This window comes from Electrona antarctica, assembly GCF_951216825.1.
Source record: "Electrona antarctica genome assembly, contig: scaffold_117, whole genome shotgun sequence".
In the NCBI taxonomy this organism is placed as follows: Eukaryota; Metazoa; Chordata; class Actinopteri; order Myctophiformes; family Myctophidae; genus Electrona; species Electrona antarctica.
The window spans coordinates 182,136-205,765 of NW_027637944.1; the positions used below are offsets into that span (position 1 = coordinate 182,136).

The window sequence follows — 23,630 nt, forward strand, 5'->3', positions numbered from 1 at the left end:
CTATTTTGTCTAACCTTTTGTCTCTGCCAGGCCAAAAGCCGAGAGACTATGTTTTCACCCCCCGTCCGTCCGTCCGTCCGTCCATGAATGAGGAGGCCGAATTTTGGGAAACACATTTTTGGATATTACTCCTACAGATTATATGTCCAAACCTCACGCAAACTGGTACACATGCAGTATCTCTATAGTCATGTGATCAGGTTTGCAGGAGTGGTCCGTTTTGAAACACCTCAAGTCATTACCTCATGTCTGATTGCCGCAAAACTTTGGCAGGCACATTCCCACTTTGCAAAGGAAGAAATTCCATCCTATACATTTTTGAGTCGTGCAACCACTACTCTTATACAGAGCTTTGTGTGTCTCTGGCTGTGTCCCTGGCTGGCTGTGTCCGAGCAAGAAAATAGCGTTTGGCTGATTTTCATCACCAAGTGTCACTGTTGTGCAGCCTTGTACACTCTCAGAGTTATGGGGGTCCTTGAAATTAACTGTTTCAAGGATTAATTCTTGAATGTTTAATGGCCCACAATGGAAACAAGCTTTTGTGGCTTTTTTGTGTCACCCATTTGGCATGTTTTGTCATGTCTGTACCTTTAAAATCGTCAATATAATCTACAGTCAAACAATCAAAACAAGTAAAAGAAAAACCATCAAGAGTGATATATAATAATAATAATTATAATAATAATAATGTGTGCATTGGCAACAAATAAAATCTAGTAGGCCTACTATTGTTTTTTTTTGTCAGTAAAAAATACCAAAAACACATTAAGATTGTCACATCTGTTTTTAAACATTACATTCATTTCTTCACTGAATGGGCTATCGCCATTTTGTCTTCTGCTGCACAAACACGTACGCACACAGACACGCGCGCGCGCACACACACACACACACACACACACACACACACACACACACACACACACACACACACACACACACACACACACACACACACACACACACACACACACACTGTACTGTATATATGATGATTTCGGGTGTGACAGTCAGTGCCGTCTCCAGGCACAAATCAGCAGGAGGACATATTCTTTTTTTCCAAAGGGGGCACTTAATTTTTCAAACCCCCCCTATGTATAATTAAGCAATAAGCCACGAGAGGTCTCAGGTTACCAGGTATTTTACAATGGCTGGGGGTGTAGGCAGACCCGACAGCGGAGGGTCTTCTACCCTCCCAGCCATTGTAAAATACCCGGTAAACTGGGGCCTCGAGTGGCTTATTGCTTTTCTAAAACGGTTACAAACATATAGCAATATTAACCTAATAAAACTATTCAATTCACAGTAGCTACGCTTTGCGCCACCAGAGCGAGCCACATCACTTCCTTGTTTTGCTCGGCAAGTAGGCTATGTGACGGGAGAATAGCGTTTGATGTCGCCATAGTCACATTCACAGTCATATGAGCCTGGGCGGTGCTTAGACGCCCGCACGGCATGGGTTTGTAAGGCAATCAAGCGCTCCCCTTCCCCAGTAAAGCTACAGAGATGCGGAATCAGCTGGGAATGATATAAAGTGATTGAAGGTGTGGGTTATCGGTGAAATTTCACGGTCACGTGACGGTAACCAGCCAATCAGAATCAAGTATTGGGACTAACTGTTTTAGAATAAATAGTCGCCTATTAACAAAGTGATGCTTGAAAAAGGCTACAAGTAGGCTACAATTATGCAGCAGCACCAACAACAAACAAAGAAATACAAATATGTTGAGCATTATAATGTCTTCTGCATGCATATATTACCTTGTATTTCTATTAACTATTCAATTAATTTGAACATGTATATTTACAATAATCATGGAGAACTTATAGATTTAACATTTGTAAAACATTAAAATATTGGTAGGGTAGGGTACTACTGGCCAATCTGGACTGGAGGGGCACACAATGCAATCTGGGGGGGCAATGCCCCCCAATGCCCCCCTGTAGAGACGGCACTGGCACTGACAGTACAGTACAGTAGAGGGACCCCCTGAGCTTTGTGTGTCTCTAGCTGTGTCCCTGGGTCCCTGGCTGGCTGTGTCCGAGCACGAAAATAGCGTTTGGTTGGTTTTCATCACCAAGTGTCACTGTTATGCAGCCTAATACACACAAACATATTAACTGTATATATGATGATTTCGGGTGTGACAGTACAGTACAGTGACAGTACAGTACAGTACAGTAGAGGGACCCCCTGCTTTTTGACCAAAGGTCATACAATAAAGTGGTGCAACTACACATTTATTGTTATAGTTACTGTACATTAGAACCAGGAAAGCAGTGACGTCTGCTTGACGTCACATACTAACCATAGCAACCATGCTAGTTTTTTTGGTACGAACAAACACAGGTACACGGGTACAAAGCCAGTTGTTGGAGTGGTTTGCACCACTCAAAAAAATAAATCCCCCCTGGATTCCTTGAATCATGACGCAACATAGGCTAGGCCTGTCCATTTTCTAGAAAAAAACTAACTTTTTACTGCTAGGCCTACTCTACTCCTACATCCTACAGATATCGTCTTAGATATACTAGGTCTATATATTTAAAAAGGTTATAGCCATTATTGGTGAAATACATCAATTACAACACAAATAGTCATCAAGAATCATACATATTCTAAGAATCAGTGGAATATCTATATAATGAAACTATGCGTATACACTATAGAGCGCTTGTCACGAATGAGTATGGACGAGGACCCAAATGCAGGCGACAGGAGGCAGAAGCAAACTTAGAAGTGTTTATTAAGTAAACAAAGGTGCTTCCATATACAGGGCAAAGATGGCAGCTAGGTCAAAAATAATAGGACTCAAATACACAAATACAGGACAGACTCCCTTGACAGGGAACTACGAACCAACAAGAACATTATGCAAACACAGGGCTTAAATAGACACAGGATAACAGGGCACAGGTGAAAACAAAATACAATCAACACTAGGATAGGCTGGGGGACTAACAGGACACAGGTGGAAACACTGGCAAAGAGATTTTATATAAAGAGGCGACACTCTCAATAAACCCCATATAGTAACAACCAGCGCCAGAGTGTCCTGCTGATTTTAATTTTGATGTTTTACTGCGTCCAAACATCAGGAACCTTGGCGTCAATTTTGACCAATCCATGCACTTTGACACTCATATAAAATCAGTTACTCTGACATGCTTTTTTCACCTCAGAAACATCGCCAAGCTTAGAGCAATCGTATCACACACGGAACTAGAACAAATTATCCATGCATTTGTTTCCTCACGGCTTGATTATTGCAACTCTCTTTTCACCTGCTTAAATAAAAAACACCATGGACCGCCTTCAAATGATCCAAAATGCTGCAGCCAGACTACTCACTAGGTCCAGCAAATTCTGCCACATCACTCCAATCCTGGCCTCCTTGCATTGGCTTCCGGTAGGGAGCGTTGTCCAGGGTGTTTTAGAGAAGGTAGAAGAGTCTAGGACGTGTGGAGCGTTGTCCAGGGTGTTTTAGAGAAGGTAGAAGAGTCTAGGACGTGTGGAGCGGTGTCCAGGGTGTTTTAGAGAAGGTAGAAGAGTCTAGGACGTGTGGAGCATTGTCCAGGGTGTTTTAGGGAAGGGAGAAGAGTCTAGGACGTGTGGAGCATTGTCCAGGGTGTTTTAGGGAAGGGAGAAGAGTCTAGGACGCGTGGAGCATTGTCCAGAGTGTTTTAGAGAAGGGAGAAGAGTCTAGGACGCGTGGAGCATTGTCCAGAGTGTTTTAGAGAAGGGAGACGAGTCTAGGACGTGTGTTGTCCAGGGTGTTTTAGAGAAAGGGGATGCCTGAAAGGGTCAAAAAAAGTTATAACTATAATTCCCTTGTGGAATAGGAGTGAGTGTGTGTGCGATGTAATTTCAGGTTGATGGAGGTCTGAATATGACATGTGAAACCCCCTGAAAAAAATTAAAATAATAATCATAACTATGTATGCTGTAATATTCCCAACACGGCAAGTAACCACTTTTCCTGATGCATTTTTATTTATTTAGCCTATTTCAAAGTTTTTCGGAAATGGTGCTCTTATTTGGATAAGCACAAAGCAAAGTTTTGTTTTGTTTGCTGAATGGATTGATTTCGGCAAATGATTACTGGAAGAAACCTTTACCGGAATACTCTGTTTAGTCAATCAAAAGTAAACATCAAAATTGTAACACACGCACATAAAGAACATACGCACTTAAAAAATGAAATGAAATGAAAAAGAAAACCAACAACATTGAATTACGCAATACTTTGTGTCTGATTTGTTGTTTATTTGGTTAATTTAGATTAGTACAAATAAAGTCCTGTGTGTTGAAACTTTGCACTCTCTCAGCCAATCTCCTGCTGATTTCATCATGGTTCACAACCTCTGATGACCTTATCAGACCAGTAAGCGCATTACTGAATGACATGTCGTGTGCCAGATATAGCAGATTTACAAGCTCTCAGCACGCCACAATGCAATAAGCCAAGAGCTTATAGATCTGCTACATTTTGTACAACAGAGTCAAACTTAAGTCATATATATATAGCCACTGTGCGGTCACTACCCGCTACTATCCCTTCCTAGACAGGAAGGCCAGACGTAAATTATTGATTCATGTACAGCATCGCAGACAGCAGAAATGCATGTCATCATAACGCAAAGCTGCCTCCTATTGATATGGATCCATATGCTGAATTCAGTGAGTTCAAGTATTCAAGGTAAGACCTCATTCTCATTCATAGATGACATTTAATTAGTAGAAGTATATATACAGTATCACTGATACACAACATAAATATGTATACTAGTGCTACTACTATAGTGTGATGATTACTATAGCTGTTTTAGTATAAATAGTACTGCTACTATTATTATATTATATTATTGTGATATGGATTCCCCTGAGTCTAAAGTATAAAGATTGAATTGAATTGAAAACAATACAAATAACATAAAACTATAGCTGCTTTAGTATAAGGTGTATTAGCACATGTGTTCTTCAACCGGCAACATGCCTTATTGCATATTTAGATTCCCCCCCTCCCTGTTCTTATTATGCTGATGTGGATACTACTGAAAACTTTGACATACTATTATTATTATTACAATTATTATATTATTATTCGTTTTTCTTTTTTTACCATTGTCGTTGTATCACAGTACTTTGTGGACTGCACAAAATTGCATTTAGCTTATTTTACTATGTACAGTATTACACTGTACAGTACATGTATGAGCAGATAGTGACAAATACAACCGTCCTCTTCCTCTTTTTTATCAGTTTTTAATGTTTGTTTTGATCACTGTATTATTATTTTTTACAAAATTGTGTTAAATTGGTACACACATGTTTTCTTTCCCTCTTTATTGTTCAGACTGTACACTTGCAGACTTTATAAGAAGTTCTGATTATGACTCCAATTATGACATAATTGGCCTGAAGGAGTCCTACCCTGCAGGAACGCGGGTCAAAGTGGGGTGTAACGTCGGCACCTGGGGATATATCGACTTAATGTGTATGGACAATGGCTGGAACATCCAGGGCCCCAAATGTAAACGTAAGTTATACCGGAGTTTCCTTTACCATTCAGGAAAATATACCAGACTTGCTGTTTATCTGTTAATCATTGGATCTTTTTTTCTTTTCGTTTTTGAGTGGTGCAACCACTCCAAGGAACAGCAATGTCCGTGTTCACCACCTATGTGACTCGTGTTCACCTATGTGACTCGTGTTAATGTGTGACTCATGTGTGACTCATGAGTACCAGTAGGGGCGCTGTCGTGCCAGAAACAGAGAGAGAGATAGTGTTGCACTGTTGCCTGCTAATGAGAGAGAGAGAGAGAGAGAGGGGGTGATTTTTATCAGGTCATATGAAAGCAGAGAATCATAGCTTCAAATTGACATTGACATGTTCAGTTTGACCCACCAGTTTTGGAGATATGGCTTATAGAATAAATGTCTTGCAGAAAACAGGCTTGAAAGGTTCACTTCTGTGGATTCTTAACGTTGATTGGCATGAAATTGACATGTGAATATGAAATAAAAGCTTAAATATGTAGCTATAGGTGCCTATAGCTACATATTTAAGCTTTTATTTCATCAATTTCAGCTAATATATTTCAGACATGCTCTATGTATGTGAGTCTGCCTGTGCTATTAAAGGACCACTTCACCACTTTTCAACTTAACTTCATATAATTGGTCCTCCTCACAAATGTTCATGATAAAATACAAAATCAAAATTATACTCATTCTGTGTCTCATAAGAGGGCTGTGGGCAGTTCAGAAACCCGTCCACCAGTGACATCATCGTTAGACAGATATTTTTTTAAACAAGATTAAAATATATATATATTTAGATTTTTATTATCGTGAGAACGATGGCTTCCAATTATCGTATTGCAACTTTTCAGGAATAGAACGTCTGCAGTTTCTATTAGCTTGGATTCCCCATCAATGATGTCACTGGTGGACGGGTTTCTGAACTGCCCACAGCCCTCAGACACAGACCGAGTAGAAAAAGATTGTGGCATTTTATCACGATTATTAGTGAGGACCAATTATATGAAGGCAGGTTGAAAAGTGGTGAAGTGGTCCTTTAACTCATTTTGGATACAAATACAAATGTTTTTCTCCTCTGGTAAAAAGCTGGAGGCTGCACAATGGCAGTCGAATCTGGTCACAAATGTGTCAAATGGGAAATGTGTTAAATCTAGGGTCAGTTATGATAGGATATGTACATAATAATGTACATACTTAGTTGTATATTTATATTACTTACATTAATGCATATTCACAAGTCATCTTTTTGGAGTGAATATACCTGTAGTGCCAATATTATTTTTGCTAAACACAATTCTTATGTATGCCTTGCAAAACTATACAAATCCTGTTTTACAAAGATCAACTACAGAATTACTATGATGAGTAAAACACAATTTGTATGTGCACAGTTTGAGATTTGTACAGTAGTTTGCAATTTGTGTAATGATTGTGTTTAGCAGTGCACAAAACACACAAGTTTCTTGTATTTTTCATGTGCCTTTTGCTTTTCAGTGATATCATGTGGTTACCCGGGTGATGCAGAATTTGCAGAATACACTTTTGTGAAGGGAGATGGCTTTGTCTTTGGGGCAGAAATTGAGTACAAATGTGAAACAGGGTAAAACTCATTTGCCTTATTTCTCACTATGCCTCTTTAAAAGGCCCATTTTCAATGTTATCTTCATAATGGCCGTCACTAATTCATAATACGATGTCACCTTTCAGTCTACTGTCTCAGAGGTGGGCTGTGGTCAGTTCAGAAAAACCTTTTATCTATCTATAATCTATAAAAGTGTAAATGCACCAAGTCTCTGTCTGTCTGTACTTCTATACGTCTGTCTGTGTGTAATCCACGTAACTCGAGAACCTTTAGCTCCACCGACTGCAAATTCGACACACGCGTTCCACACCACAGGGGGTGCAGTGCCCGGTGTCGAGTTGTTCGGACCCACGGGTGTCCAGAACCGCCCCAAAAAGGTCTCTGGACCGGGCCCCTGCCCAGCGTCCATATATGGAGCTGGACTGTTCTGACCTCACAACACTCGATATTTGGGCATGCCTGACACAGAACCCCATACTGTATATGGGCATAAAAGGGACACAGACATAATATCTGGGTGGGACATGCATTTCAACTTGCATCGTTCCAACGGGCACCGCTGTAGAGGTCCCACGGGCACCCCAACAAGAGGGCTGAGGCAAGCGAGCCATTCTTAATTGGGCTGTGCGCTCCAGAGGCAAAATCAAGGAAACAAACAGCAAAGGGTGCTGTTCTTTTTCCTTTTTCTTTGCCGATGGGTTCCCAGATTGGTAATAATGACCAACCAAAAGAAGACAGTATTGAAAATGCGTGTTCTCCTTTAAGTTTCTCCATCTCTTTCAAATCATCGACGTTGTACTTAAAAAAAATAATTGCATGGATATTGAAAACTGAGAGATGTGACTTGAATTTGATCATTTATTTGTGTTCATTTCAGTTATCAAATGGTCAGCAGATACTATACACGACGCTGTAATGAAAATGGGTGGGATGGTGTAGTCCCAGTATGTGAAGGTATGTATTATTCACCCGTAATTGCCCAGTTTGGGACACACACACACACACACACACACACACACACACACTTTCTGCCTTTATTGAGTTACAGTGAAGACGGTCAGAGAGAGAATTGGGGAGAGACATATGCAGCAAAGGTCGTCATGAACGGGACTCGAACACGCGACGCGCTGTCAGGCCTATATATGTGTCATGCGCCTGGACCACTTGGCCAGCGGGCGCCGCCATATTAATACAATTAACCATGACCTCATCTCCTACTGCATACATGGGCAACTGGCGGCCCGGGGGCCACATGCGGCCCCGTTTATACTCGTTTATTTGAGGAAAAACTAATCTTTAGGATATAATATTTCAAACTGACATTTGATAGTATTTTAAACCGACGTATAGCTTGTTACGTAGACAGCTCTAGAATTGCACTTTATGTAGTCATAGCACTTTATAGTACACATGTATAATATATTATATAGTATAGTATGTATAGTTTAAATAGATACTCCACTGTTACGTTCTTAGTTTACGCATGATTCATGATAACTACTTTTTATATATGTGATGTATGCCATGCTTTTGTTATTGCTTAATGTAAATCGCTCTGGATTAAGAGCGTCTGCTAGCCCAGGCGGTGGCGTAACCGTCTGGGCACCCGACTGGTAATCCAGTCGCAGTGTGCCGCGGGTTCGACTCCCGAGCCCGACACGGCCTTTACTGCATGTCTTCCCCCATCTCTCTCCCGTTTCCTGTCAGCCTACTGTCTGTCCCTTCAAAAACACCAATAAAAGGCGTAAGCCGCAAAAAAATATCTTAAAAAAAAAAAGAAAGCGCATCTGCTAAATGCCTAAATTGTAAATAGATAACTTTAGACCCACCCCCCCCCCCCCCCCCCCCCCCAGCATAATGACGACATACCCAAAATAGAGACGTCAGGCTTTGTGTTGAGATGTTCATTGGTGGGCCTATAATGCAAGTTGTTGTTTTTCCCTTGTCATGTCATTTTGTCTCTATATGTCCAGCCATAGTTTGCCCCGTGCTAGATGTAGAAGACCATGTTCTAGTGATTGGACTGTCCGGTGAGGACGAGGCGTCTTACGGCTCGGTGGTCCGGTTCAGATGCGCGTCCCGCAATCTGATACTACAGGGACCGGAACAAATCTCCTGTGATAAGAATGGACATTGGAGTGGCGAAGCACCAAGATGCACTGGTACTAGTAGCCTGCAGTAAATGCTTATTTCCTTTCTTATAGTTTCTTCCCCAGGTGCAGTATAGTCCAGTAGCCAAAAAGTGAACCCGGACATGTTGAGTACACCAAGGTTTTATGTTAGAAATGTTTAGTATGGGTCCCCAGCATGTAGAAACTGCCGGATGCTAACTTGCATAATTATGTTGAGCAATTTTCATAATTGGCATAATATGTGACCATACCATTAACAACCTATAGAAGGCAAAATATTCAAAATTGCATCATGCTTTATCTAGCATGTGATGTGTCAAACTAGGGGGTTTTCATGATGCTGAATCCATTCCAAGCATTAGTTTTGCAAAAAAACACTCATTGGGCTTAAAACGAGCCCACAATGTGCTGACATCATCAATTTGTGATGACGGCATTGGCCGCTTGAGTGTTTGTTTTTGCAAAACTAATGCTTGGAATGGATTCAGCATCATGAAAACCCCCTAGTTTGACACATCACATGCTACATAAAGCATGATGACATTTTGAATATTTTGCCTTCTATAGGTTGTAATTGGTATGGTCACATATTATGCCAATTATGAAAATTGCTCAACATATGCAAGTTAGCAACCGGCAGTTTCTACATGCTGGGGACCCATACTAAACATTTCTAACATAAAACCTTGGTGTACTCAACATGTCCGGATTCACAATGGGGCTCTATGGGCTGGCTGGGGCGACTGTGGCTCAGGAGGTAGAGCAGGTCGTCCAATGATCCATGGGTCGGCGGTTCGAATCCCGGCTCCTCCTGTCTACATGTCGAAGTGTCCTTGGGCAAGACACTGAACCCCAAATTGCTCCCGATGTGCTGGTTGGTACCTTGCATGGCTTCCGCCGCAATCGGTGTATGAATGTGTGTGTGAATGGGTGAATGTAATGCACAATCTATGTAAAGCGCCTTCTTTTAGCTGGGGACCCCCTGGAACTCCCTCAAGTACCCCTGGGGGTCCCCGGACCCCACTTTGGGAACCACTGCTCTGGTCTATAGCAATGATGATGTTGATCAGTAGCTATTTAAAAATATTTAAACAAACATCACTTATAGTCCGGGAGCCGTGGGGCTGAACGTGGTTTCGTCAGATAAAGTTTCTTTCTCAACTGATTCTTGTAGCTTGGGGTCACCTCTCACAAATTCAAAAGGGTGCCCAGTGATATCCCTTGGGCAAATTTAGTTATTAACCCCTTAATGCCTGAAATACTAACAAATCCCTGAAAATAAAGTTTTATGGTATTTCATGCGAATTACTTGGTCTAAATGCATCAAATTTGCTTTCTACATGCGTTTGTGGATGTGGATAGGCACAATGTAGTAGATTTATGATGAATGCATTATTAACTAGAACTGCACTCTGTCGAGTGCCTAATTGCTTGTTGCACACAAGTAGGCCTGGCCTACTAGTGCACAAGCAGAGTACTGTAGACCGCTACAAACGTTCAAATCTCAGCCTCTCTGTGAAAGAACGTTTGCAATATTGAATTATTAGGTTTAGCTATTTGCTACGTACCTTGCTTTTGGAGGAAGAAAAGTAGTATTTTGAAGTATGGTAATGATTACTTGTGCCTGTTATGGCAGTGGTGTCAGATTACATACATGTATACATAGGGGCATTACCTTTAGTCCACCCAACACTGTAACATGTCATCGTTACGTCACCTTCAATAACCATGAATTACACCCTGGCATTGGTACATATATTCATCACGTCATATGCTCATATGTCTATATATGTATATGTCTATACAGTGGCGTGCACAGACATTTAGAGGGGCAGGTGCTCAAGTTAAAAAAGGGCACCTTGTGCAGCGCGTGGAACCGGCCGGTTGCCTTAATCTATTTTGGGCGGGAACCCCTTTTGGTGTTAGCATTATGTTATGCTTTAGCTATTGAAAAATAGCAGATCTACAAGCTCATAGCGCGCCACCGAGTGGCGCGCTACGAGCTTGTAGGTCTGCTATTTTTGAAAAAAAAAAGAAGAAAAAAAAGAATTTTTTTATTTTTATTTTTTTCAAAAGGGCACATTGCCAAAAGGGCAGGGGGTGCTCTAGCACCCCCTAGTGTCTATCTGTGCACGCCACTGTGTCTATATGTATGTATATGTAATTTCTGAGTTGATTAGTGGTATAATGTGGTTACTCGGGTGGTCTGATGCGTATGTCCCTTTAATCCACCCGACACTGAAACATATCATTACGTCACCATCGTAAACCAATTATACCCTGGCATTGGTACATATCTTCATCACGTCATGGGCTTCGTAGCATGACGGAAAACATACCTGCACGGTCTGCTTCCGTATGTCCCGTGCCAGCATATGACGTCATATCATATGCTGCTAAGGGACATTGGTACATATCTTCATCACGTCATGGGACATACGCTTCGTAGCATGACGGAGAACATACCTGCACGGTCTGCTTCGTGCCAGCATATGACGTCATATCATGTACTGCTAAGGGACATACGCATCGTAGCACCTGACTGATAACATTACTTGCACGCTCTGCTTGCGCAAGTAATTAATGCATATTAACCCCTTCATGCCTCAAACCCCCAAATCCCATAAAATATATTGTTTAAATGCATCAAATTAGCTTTCTAGAGTGTTTATCCGCATGAATGTGGATATGTACAATATATTTGATTTCAGAATACGGCATTTTTAGATATTAACCCCGTCATGCTTAACACAGCAAAAGCCCATAAAATAGGCCTACAATAATTAATGCAAAAGCAACAAATTTGCATTCCAAAATAAATGCTTATTTGGAAGTGATCATGTCCACCACACCTCCTTTCCTATGAATTAACTCGATCACTTATTACTTTATTACACTTATTACTTTTATTACTTTATTACACTTATTACTGCAGGTCTTTAGGGCTCAGTGGCCTGATAGATCTGTCTTTTTCCATCCGAACTACTCTCGGTCTCATGCTGGTGTAAGATGCCCATCAACATTTTGCCACAAAGATGTTTAAAAGTGGGGGATCTATACATTCTCAATTAATCTGTTGGTGGTAGTGCAGCTGGTTTGAAGTACATGCATGACCTTTCCCATTCTTTTCTCCCAGACTAGTAGTCTAGTTTCCTCCATAGTTTCCTTAACGGAACAGGACCTGAAGGTCCAGAATGCACTTGCTGGAATGCCTATAGCACAAGATGAGTGTGGAAATCAGACCTGTTTGTAGCTACAGTGATTGGAGGAGATATATCATGATAGGACATGGTATTTCTAGCTGACCCCCGTCTCCCTGGCATCTCTGCTGACTGACCTGATATTGTAATCACAGTAGACCTATATCTCGAAGATTAGGTAGACATCACTGTCAGACAGGTATGTGGTTGACATCAGCTGGATGGTCCAAAGGTCTGATCCATCAATGACAGTGAAGAATCGATTTTCACTCATCTTCTAACACTGTGCTCATGCTTCTAATCTTTTTTTTTTTTTCTTGGACTTTGTCTTTCTACAACAAACAAAGTGCTGCCTCTTTTCCAATATGCATGTTCATATTTATACCTTGCTTATTCGATGATGCTGTTTATTATTACTGTTCATCGGTGTTGAGGACCCCCTCTAAAATGAGATGATGCATCTCAAGGGGCTTATCCTTTCAATAAAGGTATATACATTTGCATTCCATCCTCTGTGAACATGGCAGTTAAGACTGGTGCCAGCTCATAGGCAAGGCCATCCTCCACATGAACGTCACAGTCACTAGACAGGAGTACGATGACCATTGAATAGATATAATTTAGGTCATACACTTTGGAGTGTATCATTTGAATTGGATTTGGCTGTTGTTGCCACCATCTTCAACCTGAAAAGAAATATGCTACAGTTTCACTAATACAGATGGTAGAAAGCAGATTTGATACATTTGACTTGATTGTGCATACAATCTCATTCTCAAAAGATATATTTTATGGCATGTTGGGGTTTTCAGGCATGAAGGGGTTAATAATATGCATTAATAAATAATGCATTAATCATAAATGTTATACATTAATTGCATATCCACATTCATAAACACTGTAGAAATCAAAGTTGATGCATTTAGACCAAGTATTTTGCATGAAATACCATAAAACTCTATTTTGGGTGGATTCTTTTGTGTTTCGGGCATTAAGGGGCTAATAACAAAAAATGCCTAAGGGATATCACTGGGCACCCTCTTGAATTATTAAGAGGTGACCCCATGCTACAAGAATCAGTTGACAAAAAAACTTTATCTGACGAAACCACGTTCAGCCAAAAATCACCCTTCGGTTCCCGGACTATTAATAGTCTAGTAAAAATGGTGCATTTATATACCCTTATGGGTCTGTACCGTCTGTAACTCTGAGAGTGTATACAAATGAAACCAAATGGACGCTAACAGGTCCGTTCCATTTGTACACTCTCGGAGTTAAATTAACAGTGATTTTACAATATAAATTGGGGGTCCCAGAGATAGAAATGTCAATAAACATGGGGGTCCGTAGACGAATGCATGTCAAACTGGGGGTCCTTGAAATTAAACGGGTTGAGAATCACTGCTAGAGCTGTAAAAATCTTATTTTATCGGGGTCCCTGGCATATCTCTTCAAATGGGGGTCCGCGGGCTAATTAGTGTAAATTTGGGGGTCCTTGACATGAAAAGGTTTGGGAACCACTGGACTAGAGCAGGGGTTCTCAACGTTTTTGGCCGGGGACCCCCGGAAATGCTTTGGCAACGTCTCGGGACCCCCGCCCCGCCCCCTCCCGACCCCCAATATAAATTGACTGCTACAATAACCTTAAACCATTTTGGGCGGGAACCCCTTTTGGTGTTTTAAGCATTGTTATAATTTAGCTATTTAAAAATAGCAGATCTACAAGCTCATAGCGCGCCACCGAGTGGCGCGCTACGAGCTTGTAGGTCTGCTATTTTTGAAAAATCGTGAAAAAAAAAAAATATATATATATATATATATATATATTTTTTTTTTTTAAATAATTTGGGGACCCCCTAAAATAATTTGGCGACCCCCCGAGGGGTCGCGACCCACGGGTTGAGAACCCCTGGACTAGAGCAGGGGTTCTCAACGTTTTTGGCTGCATGTGGACCCCCGGAAATGCTTTGTCCATGTCTCGCGACCCCCGTCACGAGACATGGACAAAGCATTTCCGGGGGTCCCCAGCCCCTCCCCACCCCCAATACAAACTGACTGCAAAAATATAACCTTAATACTAGAGATCATAAATGAATACTGAAACTAGATATAATCATTAAGGATTAGTACTATGTAAACTCTTCATTTCCATTTTCCAGCCATTCAGTTAATTAAAAAAAAAGAAAAAAACTTTTTTTTTTTAAATATATTTTGGGGACCCCCCAAAATAATTTGGCGACCCCCCGAGGGGTCGCGACCCACGGGTTGAGAACCCCTGGACTAGAGCACTGATTCTCAACCTAAATAAAAGTTTGACATGCATTGTAGCAGTGGTTCCCAAACGCTGGGTCGGGACCCATTTGTGGGTCACGGACACATTTTTATGGGTCCCTTTATTTTTGGTTTCCTACATTTAGTTTTTAATTATTATAAAAAAAACATTCCCAAAAAAGCAACAGATTTCGTGAATATAAGGCTAAATGCAATGAGATTTTTCAGTAATTTCATGAAGAAATCATAAAATTTCATAAAATTAGAAAACGAAATGTTTAAGAAGTAGTGAAAATAGCCGATCTACAGGCTCACAACGCGGCGCGAGGCAACGCCTTGTGGGCTTGTAGATCTGCTATATTCACTAGTTTGGGTCCCGGACTAAATCTAGAGGTGATTTAGTCGACTAAAATCGTATGATACTTAGTCGACTAAAACTAGACAAACACTAAAACGTTCCAGGTAACCAAAATGTGACTCAAACTAAATGAAAACTATTCAAAAGACTATGACTAAAACACTGTTGAGAACACTGCGTGTGCGTGTGCGTGTGTCTGTGTGTGTGTGTGTGTGTGTGTGTGTGTGTGTGTGTGTGTGTGTGTGTGTGTGTGTGTGTGTGTGTGCGTGCGCGTGTGTGTTTGTATGCTTCAACAGAGGTCATGTGTACAAAACCCCAGATTGAAAATGGAACAGTGCTTGGCGAAATCTCAGAGTACAAGAAAGATGAAACCCTGAGCTTTGCGTGTGACAGGAAGTTCAAACCGACTCAACATTTACCTCCACGGTGCACAAAAGTAGGTTACCGAGGGGGCTGGGTACCGACGCCAGCATGTGACCGTGAGTATCTTTTATTTTAGAAATTGTGAAATATGTTTTCATTCATGCCTTGTTGAATTGATAGCCATTTGAAACCGATAGTGTCACACATTTTTTGCCGAGCATTTAGATAGACAAAATAGATAATAATAGATACAAAAGTTTGCAGTGATGTTAAAAAGGTGCCAAATCATTTATATACAAATTTTACCAAACTTAGATCGTTCCCAAACCAGACAGGTCCAGTTTAGTAGTTTATACAAATTTCCCAAGATTCCTTTTTATTATTTTTTTTATAGCCAAAGCATAAAATGGATGGAAGATGGATGTAACTTAACTTCATGCTATATTAACTAATTTAGCTGGGGACCCCCTGGAACTCCCCCAAGGAGCCCTTAGGGTCCCCAGATCCCACTTTGAGAACCCAAAGGTTAAATTATGGTTAAAGCATATACCGGTATTATGTTGATCTCACAGTCTCATTTATCCCATTTTGGTGTTTTAAATATTATGTTATAATTTAGCTATTGAAAAATAGCAGATCTACAAGCTCATAGCGCGCCACCGAGTGGCGCGCTACGAGCTTGTAGGTCTGCTATTTTTGAAAAAATGAAGATGTGGTGCAAATCCTGACAGAAAACTGTCACGATTTAGAAGACATTTTATAAATTTCGACGGCAGGCCTAAATGGGTTATATTGCAACCAACTGACAGATCACACATTTTTATTTCCCCCCCCCAAACAATTCAGCTGTGAGATGTCTACTACGGACACCGGACCAAGGAACCCGATATGAACCCGACACGAGTGTATTCACACCTGATGACACCGTCACAGTGAAATGTGACAGAGGCTTCTATATTGGTAGCCATAGCACCGACACTAGAGTCATTACCTGCAAACAAGATGGAAAATGGGATTTTGTACCAGCATGTCACGGTACAGATCAGCTTTTGATGACTATGTACAAATACGTGTTTATAAACCTTTTCCTTAAAGGACAACTTTAGTTTTTTTTTCCAACCAATGTTCATGTTTTAGAATTTTTACAAAAATCATTATTTACTATAGTCCAGACCCTAGGAAATTACATCTGGACACAAAAGAGTGGCGTCAAATTTTGTAAATAAAAATAATAATAATAATAATACATATTAGTCACTTGCTCCAAGCTCCAATGCCCCCAAAAACAAATCACAAAAACCACTAAAACGAAAGAAAGCAACAAAAAAATAAAAATAAATAAAATAAATAATACACATCCACATCCACATCCTGGAGGCAAATCTTTCCGGTGATAAAATGGCCACCAACGTAATCAAAAAAGTCAACCAAAGAACAAGATTCCTATACAGGATCTCCTCACTGGTCAACAAAAACACCTTGAAGACCCTAACAGGAGCCCTCGTACAAGGTTTCTTCGACTATGCATGCAAACTCTTGGTACCACAGCACCTCTAAGGCCCTTAAAACTAGGCTCCAGACTTCCCAAAACAAACTGGTCAGGCTACTACTTGGCCTCACTCCCCGAACCCACCTCCCCCCCACTTTGATAGGCTGGAATGGCTTAGGGTTGACGACAGAGTACAGCATCTTGCAATGGGTCTGGTCCACAAGATTCGCTACACCACCAAGATACCCATGTACCTGTCTAGATACTTCCTTAATGTTAACGAAGTCCACACCCACAACACCAGAGGGAGTTCAACAAACCATGTGCAACCCAGATTCGGAACAAACAAGGGACTAAATTAATTTCGCTCCTATGCCACCAACATGTGGAACGCCCTACCAACAGTCATTAAGACATGCAAATCCCTAATTGACAGGCACCTACGGACGGCTGCAATTCGAAACTGGCCCCCGCAAAATCTGAATCCCCCACCCACCCCTTTTTCCCCTCACTGTATATGTTTCTGTTCCCTTTTTACCTCTATGATAATTTCCTGTTTTGACTATATAGTTGTGTATATTCGTACGTCTCTAATTGTTTTGATGAATTGAAAATGGTGGGCCCTATTGTAAACAAGTGTAATGCTTTATAGTCTCGTCCACTCACAGTTAACAGTTGTTGTATTGAGACTTGAAATGTACTGTAATTCTGCCAACTGTCAATAAATCAATCAATCAATCAATCAATCAATCAATCAATCAACATATTTTACTTTCTCTAATAACAACCTAAAACATGAACCTTGGTTGAAAAAAAACCTAAAGTTGTCCTTTAATAAACCTAAAGTTGTCCTTTAATAAAAACATCAAATCAATCAATCAATTGAATAATTCAGACTAACATTCACGATCGTGTTCCTTGTCTAGAAATAAAATGTGACAACCCACGCCGGGAAGCTCATGTGTACAGTACCCGTGGACAAAAGTGGAAGCTGGATGACATTGTGACATATACATGTGGCGAAGGCTACAAAGCTACGGACGGCAGCAGCACTGCCACTTGTACAAGGGATGGCTGGACACCGAAGCCCCTGTGTGAAGGTACAGCTATAACTCAGTTAGCCTAACTGCACTGTCATCTTTTCCACTGCAAGAACTAAGTGAACCGTGTTATGCCGTGACACACATTTCTTGTATTAGAACATGTAGCAAACAATTGCTGATCTAAAGGCTCTACAGTAAATGTGAGCGTGAAGATCAGCGATTTTCGTCATGTATAGAGAGTATGCACATGCATGATTTTCCCATCAGGACACGCCCCCCTCATCTAGACTGAGTGGCAAAACATTGAGCAGCATGGAGTGTTGGAGTTTGGAAGCGCTCGTTGGAAATCACTCAACCGTCCTGCGTACCACCTGTTTCTAAATGTCACATAATGCAGGAGGCAGCAAAATGTTTTGTTATTGAAAACAAGCACTTCCAAACTCTGAAACTTTTCTTGACAGAAAGTAGCTCATAACGTTTCTATGGTGGATTTTTATGAACAAAAACTTTGCAGATAGAAAGAGGATAATTCAAGCTTTTCGTACAGCTGCAATGTTGGTGAGTTTAACATTGTTTAATGCAATCAGACAGGACTTTTCTGTTTGGATGAATGGGCTGTCATGGCCAGAAAGTAGTTTTTTGCCACTCAGTGGGCGTTCCCGCATAACTTCCAGGTACGATGATGTCACGCGCATACCCTCTATAGAGTAGACCATAGAGCTTACATCAGGGGTGGGAAACTTTGACGATGGAGAGGGCCACTATATTCACACTCACTCCAGAGGGCCACATTGCATATTACTGTCGTAGCAAAAATAGCCGATCTACAAGCTCAAAACGCGCCGCAGAGCTATTTTTTGCTATATTTGAATTGAAAACCTGAATATGTTTTTGCTATTTTTGAACTGGAATCCTGAAAAGTAACCTTCTTATTGAATTTCAAATGCATTTAGTTATAGTTATGTTAACTGTATGAACTGTTAACATAACTACATTGGACACAAAAAGACAATAACATTTTAATACTATAGTCATTAAGTACTAGTCATTTAATGCTAGTCATGAAGTAATCAAAGCGGGTTTGGAATTGTAACAGCTGAAATCAATACTATATCAGTATTCTGATATTAACATGCGGGCCGCATTAAGTGAAGGTGGGGGCCGCATGTGGCCCCCGGGCCGCCAGTTGCCCACCCCTGGAGTAGACCATAGAGCTTACATGGTTAAGAAAGTGCCAGTGCCCAGAGCTTTTCTCAATACGTTTTGTGTTTGTTTTTTAACAGCGGTTACGTGTAAGAAACCAAATATCACAAATTCAACAATAATTGAACCAAAGATGGAATACAGAGTCACCGAGGAGGTCAGCTATCGCTGCGACGGCCATCAAGACATTCACAAGGCGACCTGTAAGAGTGATGGGTCATGGAGTGGGTTTCTGGACTGTACTGCAGGTAAGGGCTTATATGTCATATACTGTACAACACTGCTATGATTGCCCTATAATATTGTATCCATAACCCATTTTGGGCCCCTTTTGGTGTTTTATGTTATACTTTAGCTATTGAAAAATAGCAGATCTACAAGCTCATAGCGCGCCACTCGGTGGCGCGCTATGAGCTTGTAGATCTGCTATTTTTGAAAATAATCGTGAAAATGTGGCGCCAATCCTGACAGAAAACTGTCAGGATTTAGAAGACATTTTATAAATTTCGACGGCAGGCCTAAATGGGTTATATTGCAACCAACTGACAGATCACACATTTTTATTTTCCCCCCCCAAACAATTCAGCTGTGAGATGTCTACTACGGACACCGGACCAAGGAACCCGATATGAACCCGACACGAGTGTATTCACACCTGATGACACCGTCACAGTGAAATGTGACAGAGGCTTCTATATTGGTAGCCATAGCACCGACACTAGAGTCATTACCTGCAAACAAGATGGAAAATGGGATTTTGTACCAGCATGTCACGGTACAGATCAGCTTTTGATGACTATGTACAAATACGTGTTTATAAACCTTTTCCTTAAAGGACAACTTTAGTTTTTTTTCCCAACCAATGTTCATGTTTTTGATTGTTCATGTTTTAGATTTTTTACAAAATTTTGAAGGCAATTTCTTCATTATTTACTATAGTCCAGACACGAGGAAATTACATCTGGACACAAAAGAGTGGCGTCAAATTTTGTAAATAAAAATAATAATACATATTAGTCACTTGCTCCAAGCTCCAATGCCCCCAAAAACAAAAACACGAAAACCACTAAAACGAAAGAAAGCAACAAAAAAAAAAAAAAAAAAATACACATCCACATCCACATCCTGGAGGCAAATCTTTCCTGTGATAAAATGGCCACCAACGTAATCAAAAAAGTCAACCAAAGAACAAGATTCCTATACAGGATCTCCTCACTGGTCAACAAAAACACCTTGAAGACCTTAACAGGAGCCCTCGTACAAGGATTCTTCGACTATGCATGCACCTCCTGGTACCACAGCACCTCAAAGGCCCTTAAAACTAGGCTCCAGACTTCCCAAAACAAACTGGTCAGGCTACTACTTGGCCTCACTCCCCGAACCCACCTCACCCCTGCCCACTTTGATAGGCTGGAATGGCTTAGGGTTGACGACAGAGTACAGCATCTTGCAATGGGTCTGGTCCACAAGATTCGCTACACCACCAAGATACCCATGTACCTTCCTTAATGTCAACATAGTCCACACCCACAACACCAGAGGGAGTTCAACAAACCATGTGCAACCCAGATTCGGCACAAACAAAGGACTAAATTAATTTCGCTCCTATGCCACCAAAATGTGGAACGCCCTACCAATAGTCATTAAGACATGCGAATCCCTTGACTCCTTCAAAACCACCCTCAAAGGGCACCTACGGACGGCTGCAATTCGAAACTGGCCCCCGCAAAATCTGAATCCCCCACCCACCCCTTTTTCCCCTAACTGTATATGTTTCTTTTCTCTTTTTACCTCCTCTATGAGGATTTCCTGTTTTGACTATATAGTTGTGTATATTCGTATACGTCTCTAATTGAATTGAAAATGGTGGGCCCTATTGTAAACAAGTGTAATGCTTTATAGTGTTGTCACTCACAGTTAACAGTTGTTATATTGAGTTGTACTTGAAATAATGTACTGTAATTCTGCAAACTGTTAATCAATCAATCAATCAATCAATCAATCAATCAATCAACATATTTTACTTTCTCTAATAACAACCTAAGTCCTAAAACATGAACCTTGGTTGAAAAAAAACCTAAAGTTGTCCTTTAATAAAAACATCAATCAATCAATCAATTGAATAATTCAGACTAACATTCACAATTGTGTTCCTTGTCTAGAAATAAAATGTGACGACCCACGTCGGGAAGCTCATGTGTACAGTACCCGTGGACAAAAGTGGAAGCTGGATGACGTTGTGACATATACATGTGGCGAAGGCTACAAAGCTACGGACGGCAGCAGCACTGCCACTTGTACAAGGGCTGGCTGGACACCGAAGCCCCTGTGTGAAGGTACAGCTATAACTCAGTTAGCCTAACTGCACTGTCATCTTTTCCACTGCAAGAACTACAGTAAGTGAACCGTGTTATGCCGTGACACACATTTCTTGTATTAGAACATGTAGCAAACAATTCCTGATCTAAAGGCTCTACAGCAAATGTGAGCGTGAAGATCAGCGATTTTCTATGTATAGAGAGTATGCACATGCATGATTTTCCCATCAGGACCCCCTCATCTAGACTGAGTGGCAAAACATTGAGCAGCATGGAGTGTTGGAGTTTGGAAGCGCTCGTTGGAAATCACTCAACCGTCCTGCGTACCACCTGTTTCTAAATGTCACATAATGCAGGAGGCAGCAAAATGTTTTGTTATTGAAAACAAGCACTTCCAAACTCTGAAACTTAGAAAAATAATCAAATGCAGGGCATTTCTTGACAGAAAGTAGCTCATAACGTTTCTATGGTGGATTTTTATGAACAAAAACTTTGCAGATAGAAAGAGGATAATTCAAGCTTTTCGTACAGCTGCAATGTTGGTGAGTTTAACATTGTTTAATGCAATCAGACAGGACTTTTCTGTTTGGATGAATGGGCTGTCATGGCCAGAAAGTAGTTTTTGCCACTCAGTGGGCGTTCCCGCATAACTTCCAGGTACGATGATGTCACGCACATACCTCTATAGAGTAGAACATAGAGCTTACATCAGGGGTGGGAAACTTTGACGATGGAGAGGGCCACTATATAGACATTGCATATTACTGTCGTAGCAAAAATAGCCGATCTACAAGCTCAAAACGCGCCGCAGAGCTATTTTTTGCTATATTTGAATTGAAAACCTGAATATGTTTTTGCTATTTTTGAATTGGAATCCTGAAAAGTAACCTTCTTATTGAATTTCAAATGCATTTAGTTATAGTTATGTTAACTTTATGAACTCTTAACATAACTACATTGGACACAAAAAGACAATAACATTTTAATACTAGTCATTAAGTACTAGTCATTTAATGCTAGTCATGAAGTAATCAAAGCGGGTTTGGAATTGTAACAGCTGAAATCAATACTATATCAGTATTCTGATATTAACATGCGGGCCGCATTAAGTGAAGGTGGGGGCCGCATGTGGCCCCCGGGCCGCCAGTTGCCCACCCCTGGAGTAGACCATAGAGCTTACATGGTTAAGAAAGTGCCAGTGCCCAGAGCTTTTCTCAATACGTTTTGTGTTTGTTTTTTAGCAGCGGTTACGTGTAAGAAACCAAATATCACAAATTCAACAATAATTGAACCAAAGATGGAATACAGAGTCACCGAGGAGGTCAGCTATCGCTGCGACGGCCATCAAGACATTCACAAGGCGACCTGTAAGAGTGATGGGTCATGGAGTGGGTTTCTGGACTGTACTGCAGGTAAGGGCTTATATGTCATATACAACACTGCTGGGATTGCCCTATAATATTGTATCCATAACCCATTTTGGGCGGGATCACCCCTTTTGGTGTTTTATGTTTAGCTATTGAAAAATAGCAGATCTTCAAGCTCGTAGCGCGGCACCGAGTGCCGCGCTACGAGCTTGTAGGTCTGCTATTATTGAAAAATCATGAAAATGTAGTGCAAATCTTTGAATATCTTCTTTCAGAGCAAACGTTTTTAACTCAAATCTTTGCTTCTGGGGGGGGGGGGGGGGGTCCCTGGAACATCATATTTTCAGATGGAGGTCCGCGGCCAAAAACATATAACCTTGGGGGTCCTTGACATGAAAGCTTTTGAGAATGACTGACATAGAAACATAGGGTTTTTCAGAAAACTGTCAGGATTTAGAAGGCATTTGTAGAATCGTTCCCAGGTCTAAATGGGTTAAAATGGCATGAAATAGTTGTGGCTAGTACTGTAGCAAGCTGAATTTTACGTTTCCAATCTAGTCATGTTACAGTAGGTATACAGTATGCAGGCCACAAGATGAGCATCTTATAGTGGAGCGATTCTCAACCTGTGGCCCTTGATCCAAGAATACCTGAGATGAGATATATTCACCCGTGTGAAGTCAGGGGCGCTTTACCAACCCGCGGACGGAATTGTCGACTACAATGAGCCACCATTCTGTAATTGTAACATCACATAAC

At 40.9% G+C, this 23,630-nt stretch overlaps 1 long non-coding RNA gene across 1 annotated transcript; it reads left to right on the plus strand.

The window, feature by feature from the left end:
• Positions 1-19,779: 19,779 nt before the first annotated feature.
• On the plus strand, positions 19,780-22,843 carry LOC306918523. Its single transcript, XR_013789346.1, has 3 exons — positions 19,780-19,961; positions 21,349-21,522; positions 22,749-22,843. It is a non-coding gene; the product is annotated as an uncharacterized lncRNA (long non-coding RNA).
• Positions 22,844-23,630: the final 787 nt, after the last annotated feature.